Source organism: Trichosurus vulpecula, chromosome 5 (assembly GCF_011100635.1).
Source record: "Trichosurus vulpecula isolate mTriVul1 chromosome 5, mTriVul1.pri, whole genome shotgun sequence".
Classification (NCBI taxonomy): domain Eukaryota; kingdom Metazoa; phylum Chordata; class Mammalia; order Diprotodontia; family Phalangeridae; genus Trichosurus; species Trichosurus vulpecula.
In genome coordinates, this window is record NC_050577.1 from 9,366,605 (window position 1) to 9,373,356 (window position 6,752).

General features: G+C 38.6%; 1 pseudogene; it reads left to right on the top strand.

The window, feature by feature from the left end:
- Nucleotides 1–5,738: 5,738 nt before the first annotated feature.
- On the top strand, nucleotides 5,739–6,262 carry LOC118852131 (annotated as a pseudogene).
- Nucleotides 6,263–6,752: the final 490 nt, after the last annotated feature.

Below are 6,752 nucleotides of genomic sequence, written 5' to 3' on the forward strand. Positions count from 1 at the left end.
GCAGCATCTTTCAGATGATCATCTCCAAATAACAGAATCCCAAGTTCAACCCATGTCTAATCAGGAATCCCTTGTGCAATGTACACAGCAAGTTAGGAGTCCTCCAGTATGGAAGAAACCCCTGTTTGCTGAGGCAGCCCATCCTACTTTAAGAGAGCTCTGATAATTAGGAAGTTTTGCCTGTAGACCTCAAGAATCAATTTAGAAAGTCTAAGTGGGCCAGCCAGGTGAAGAAATGAGTTCAGGGCACTGTATTAAATCCAGCATTGATAAGTGTACATAAAGTACTGAGCTCACTGCAAACCTAGAGAAGAAAAATCTAAAAAGGAAGTTAAGTTAGCCTGACATGACCAGCTCTCAATAAACCCATGCTGGCTCTAGTGAGCTTCTGTTCCTAAGGGCTTATAAACCACTCCTTTAATAATACATGCTAGAATTTCACCAAAAAAATGAAATCAAGGTTCACTGGAGAATCCACTTTCTTCCCCCTTGGAAAAAGAATGTTGAGGAAGGGGACATTTGCCTCCTTTGCTCCCACCCCTAGGCACCTCTGCCATTCTGGGAAAACTTTTAGAGATTTTTGTCAATAGTGCATGGCTATCCTTTCTCATAAATGATCATTATTTTGCTGTAGACAAATTCTTTTTCTCACATCCCAGACTCTTTCAGAGAGGGAAGTCATCTCATAATGAATAATAGGAATCTCAGCAGTACAGTAACTGCCATTGTTCCTCTTTGTCATAAGACTTGGCCAAGTGGCTAAGTCTGCCATCTACCAACTGCAGGTGTGCCAAACACTAACCAGGTTCCCTGAACAATGCTTTATGGGAGTCCTGCCAGACAGACTTACCATTGGTGACTTTCCCTGAACAGGATCCTGCACTGGCTTGATAACTGGAGCCTGCTGATATTTGCTGACCTCCAAAGATCTCAGAAAAATAGTATAAGTTGGAAGGGGAAAAATGGGGGGCAGGACAGGGAGAGGATGCACACCTGTCCAACAGATGAGAAGTTCTAGAAGTAAAAAGAACCACTTCCACCAAAACCCCATATATACTTCTTGCATAGAAGATATGTCTGCATCTGACACTAAGGGACTAAGGCATGCCAATTATCTGTCTATTTCCATGACAAAAGCTTAGTTGTAAACTTTATAGTGTATAGTCTAGTGTAAAGGCCACTATCTAACGGCCAGGCTTTTACATCGTCCACCTCTGAGCAGAGATTCTAGCAGTGGCTACTCTTCCTGCATTCAGATGGATGAAGGCCAGCCAAGATGGAAATGTTATGGTGTCTCTGACTTGAATTTCTGGGCTGCTTCTCTGGATGGACAATTAAATTGATAGAGAGAACTCAAGCCTGAACCGGTTTACAGCCCAGAGGTCCGGTGGGACTCCCATAAAGCATTGTTCAGGGAACCTGGTTAGTGTTCAGTACACCTGCTTTGGCGTTTTTTTCATCATCCCAAATGTCAAAGTGCTACAGAAAGCCCTAGCGCTCTGAATGACAGCCATACGCCAGGCAAGCCGTTAGGTTTTTTCACTCCCAAATTGGACCATAAATGATGAAAAAGGGGTCAGAAAGGAAGTATGGAAGCATACAAATTTGAAAGGGGAAACTGCTAATAGCCATAAACCCTGGGCAATCAAAGGCTCTGCGAGTCATTGCAAATTACCTGCTCAGTGAATTACTGATCAGACTGTGGTTATGATTTGAGAGTTTCTAACTCCTTTCATCTGGAGCAGCCAGGGATTCTAATAGCTCGCAGATCAAAAGCCCAACATGGCTGAGCGGAACTTTGAAATGAAGGCAGCCAAAGTGGCATTGCCTCCCCCTCCCAATGTGTGCTGATGGTTGGCTTTTTGTTGTGTGTTTTTTAATATGTATGTACTGCAATTCTGTGACTGATAGATTGATGGAAACAGAATAGTAGTAAATGTGATCTTTATCAGCTACGGTAACAGAAGACCTAGGGCATGGAAAGGGGAGCATGGTGTCACTCTGAGATCCAAGAGTAAGGGCATGAGGAAATCCTGTAGGATCCTTGAATGGAGATGGAGATAGGCTGGTTTATTCTGAGGATGGAGTAAGTACCTCACTATTTTTTGAAGGAGGAGACCTCACTATTGAGCCCTGTTCTGCTTTTCTGGGAGTGGGAACATAACCGAGAAATAGCCACACCAAATATTTCATAGGAAGAGTTCATTTGGATTAGAGACTATTTTAATATGTAAAAGCAAATAATATGAAAAGAAGGAAAATGTTGGATTTTGGAGGGGATATGGGAAAACTGGGACACTAATGCATTGTTGGTAGAGTTGTGAAATGATCCAACCATTCTGGAGAGTGATTTGGAACTATACCCAAAGAGCTACAAAACTGTGCATATGTTTTGATCCGACGATACCACTGCTAGGTCTATATCTCAACAACATCCAAAAGAAGGGAAAGCACATATTTATACAAAAATATTAATAGGAGCTCTTTTTGTGGTATCTAAGAATTAGAAATTAAAGGGATACCATCATTTGGGGAATGGATAAACAAGCTACGGTATCCAATTCTGATGGAATATTATTGTGCTATAAGAAATGGCAAGCACGATGGTATCAGAAAAACCTGAAAAGACTTCCATGAACTGATGCATATGAAGTGAACAGAACCAGAATGTTGTACACAATAACGGCAATATTATTCAATGAAGAACTGTGAATGACTTAGCTGTTCTCAGCAGTACAATGATCCAAGATAATCCCAAAGGACTAATTATGAAGCTTACTCTCCACCTCCAGAGGAAGAACTGATATTGATTGAATACAGACTGAAGGAGGCTATTTTTCACTTTCTCTCATTTTTTTCTTTTATTTGAGTCTTCTTTTACAAAATGACATATGGAAATGTTTTACATAACTACATATGTATATCTGATTGCCTCTATCTGATTGTTTGCTGTTTCAGGAAGAGGGGAGGGGAGGAAGGGAAAGAGAGAATTTGGAACTCAAAACTTTAAATAAAAATGCTAAAAAATATATAAAAGCAGAAAGGTGATATTTAACCAAATATTCATAGCAGCATTTTTTGTGGGAGATGATGGGCAAGGAGGAGGTCAAGACATGGCTCTAGTAGGAAAAACAGAAATGCATCAATAATACTGCTTCAAGTTCATGCCCTGGGAAGGTTGAGCCTGTCAGAGATGAATCATCCTGGCAGTTCTATGTCCTGTAAAGGGGGTGGGATTCAGAGTCAGAAGACACCTGGATTAGATTCCCTCCTTGGATGCTTTGTGTGGATATGGGCAAATCAATGAACCTCCCTGAGTCTTAGTTCCTTCACCTTCAAAATGGGTATACAGTCTGCAGCATCCTATGCTATGGTTTTTGTGAGAACACAAAAGGCTACTTTTTAAAAATTTCTAAGCACAATATAAAGGTTAGACAGCTTTAACATTTAAATTACTTCTGACTTCTGCACCACTCACAAGTTTATAAAATATTGACCATGACAACCCTTCAGCATGAGTCACATACATCTTATTATCTTCCTTCGACAGAAGGGGCAAGTGTCCTAGTGAAGTCAGGACAGGTAGTCACTGCTACCAAACTTTTATCATAGGTACTTACATTTTTACCCTTTTAAAAATACTCATTTTCTTCAGCCATATTTCAGTTTTTACAAACATATTTAAAAGTTTTGATTGTTCTATGTTGCTGATTTATATGATGTTTAAGTTAATTTGTGTCACAGATAAAAAAAAAAGACTTGAGTCTCATCACTGCCCCAATGCACAAGTCCATGTTGATCTAATGTCTCCATGAAATGTTATTTCTTATTTCCGATGGACACACAGTAATCTCAACTCTGCAAACTCCTTTATCTGCCAAGAACATGGAAGGAATACTTTGTCTGGCTACAACTTCCTTAGCTCCTCTGGTTTCATCAGTAGTAACAATTGCAAAATGGATGTGGTTCAGTTCCTTTGGTTGTTTGTCCACTTACTGGTCATGGGAAGAAAAACATGCTATCTCCTTTTCTACACTTCAGTCCTAGTTACTACTGGAATATAATGAAGTCAGGTTTGCATTTTGGTCTATTTCATGGGTTACCATGGCCTCTAAGAAAGTGCATCACCTTCTGCCAACACCTAAATAGGCTGGTTCTTAGACGGCATCTATATAGACTGTCAACAGGGCTTGGGAGAATCTTCCAGAACTCATGAACAACTGGCATAATCCTCAAGAAGCAAGGTTCAACTCCATTTCATGAAGAAGCTTTGGAGATAGGAGAAGAGTTCATAAGTAATTAGAGCTAGAGAGGATCACAGAAGAAAAAAATTGATAATTTTGATTGCATGCAATTGAAAAGCTTTCTCATAAACACAATAAATGGAGTTAAACTCAGAAGGGAGAGTTAATTAAGGAAAAATATTTGCAGCAAGTTTCTCTCACATGGGTCTGATATCCAAGACATATTATAAATAGATTTGCAAATATAAGAAAAAGAACAGATCAATAGGCAGTCCTTAAAGGGAGAATCAATGTTATAAACAACTATGTGAAAAAAGTGCTACAAATCACAAATAACAAGTAAAATGCAAGTTAAAATAATTCCGAGTTTCTACCTCATGTCCATCATATTGGCAAAACTGGAGAGAGAGAAAGAAAATAACCATTGTTGGAGGGTCTGTGGGGAAATGGGCATATTAGTATACTGCTGGTGAAACTTTGAATTGGTTTAGTCATTTTGGACAATTTGAAACTACCCTAAAAGTGACTAATCTGTCCATATGCTTTGACTCAACAATAACTCTAGTAGGTCTAAACTTAGAAAAGATCAAAGAAAGAGGAAAAGGACTGAAAAGTACAAGAAGATTTACAACAGCTCTTTTTGCAAAGTAAAGAACTAGAAACTAAAGGGGAGCTTATCAGTTGGGAAATGGCCCAACAACTTGTGGTATTTGAATGTAAAGGGATATTATTGCACCCTAAGAAATGAAAAAAGGGACTATTTCAGACAAACATAGATATACTAGAAAAATGTAGAGTGAAATGAGGAGAACATGGAGAATATTTATGTAAAAACTTTTAAAGACTTAAGAACTCTTCAGTGCAATAGCCAACCATGAAACCAAAGTACCACTGATGACACATGTTCTCTTCCTGATGGAGTGGTGATGAACTCAGGATACAGAAAGACACATTTTCTGATATGGCCAATGTGGGGACTTGTTTTACTTAACTATGGATAGCTGAGACAAGGATTTGTGGTTGTTGTTGTTTTGTTTTGTTTTTATGTGTCTTTCTTTGGGATTGGGAAAAAGAAAGGAAAACCAGCTAGCAACAAGATTACCAAAATGGGGGGAGGGGAAGAATAAAAGTAAGGAAAGAGGATAAATGAATCATTTTAGCAAATACATAGAAAAGAACAGAATGAAGTTTGTGAGAAACAGTTCAATAAGACAAGTTAGAAAGTTAATTGCTAATTGTATCACATTCTTAAGGAGAAAAGCAAGCAAACTACATTATGGGATATGCCTAATGTGCTGACCTATGGCTCTATTCTGCTTTTTATATGGAAATGCTTGTCTTACTTTGGCTAAGTTGAGAGAAGAAGGAGAAGGAGAAGGAGAAGGAGAAGGAGAAGGAGAAGGAGAAGGAGAAGGAGAAGGAGAAGGAGAAGAAGGACTGCTTCTCCTTCATAGAGAGCAGGTGACCCAGGGCAGAACTGGTGCCATCACAACCATGAGGCTGCCCAACATCCTGCTCACAGGTACACCAGGGGTTGGAAAGACAACACTAGGTAAAGAACTTGAATCAAGAATAGGACTGACATACATTAATGTGGGTGATTTAGCACAAACAGGACAGTTATATGATGGCTCTGATGAACAATATGAACGTCCCATTTTGAATGAAGACAGAGTAGTTGATGAGTTAGAAAATAAAATGAAAGAAGGTCGAGTTGTCAAGTTACTGTTGATTACCATAGCCGTGACTTCTTCCCTGAATGATGGTTTCATGTCATTTTTACGTCTCAAACAGATAATTCTGTATTATGTAACAGACTTGAAAAGAGGGGATGCAGTGTAAAGAAACTACAGGACAATATTCAGTGTGAAATTTTCCAAGTTCTTTGTGAAGAAGCCACGGCCTCCTGCAACAATGAAATAGAGCATCGGCTGTCCAGCAATGTACCAGAAGAACTAGAGAATAATTCAGATCACATAATGAAATGGATTGAGCAGTGGATAAAAGATAATAACTGAACCTCGAGAGCAAAGCATCAACTTTCAAAGTTTTCTACATGATGGTTAAAGATTTTCTCGATGATTTCTCCTTCCCCATGGAATAGAAATTAAGACAGCATACACTAAATTTGATTATCTAGGATTGTGTTGCAGAAGTAGCAGGTGGACAATATATAAAGTGGAGTTACGACTAAATTTCTTTTCTCCATGAGAAACCTGAAAAACCCCAAATACAATGAATGAGATATTAAGGACTTTTTAAGTTTAGGAATATTCAGCATTCTCATTTATTTTAGCTAACTGCTAAAGAACAAGCAAATTTGAGAAAATAGGTGGAAATCTTTAATACGTGACATGAAAAAGAAAATGAAGGCTAGGACGAACTGCTGACTTATAAATAAAAGAGTCTAAGGACAAAACTATAAACACTACATTAAGTGTTCTATTGGTGGTGAAATGCTGTTATTGTTTTTTTTAATCTTGGAGGTTGGTTATAGATTAAGACAAT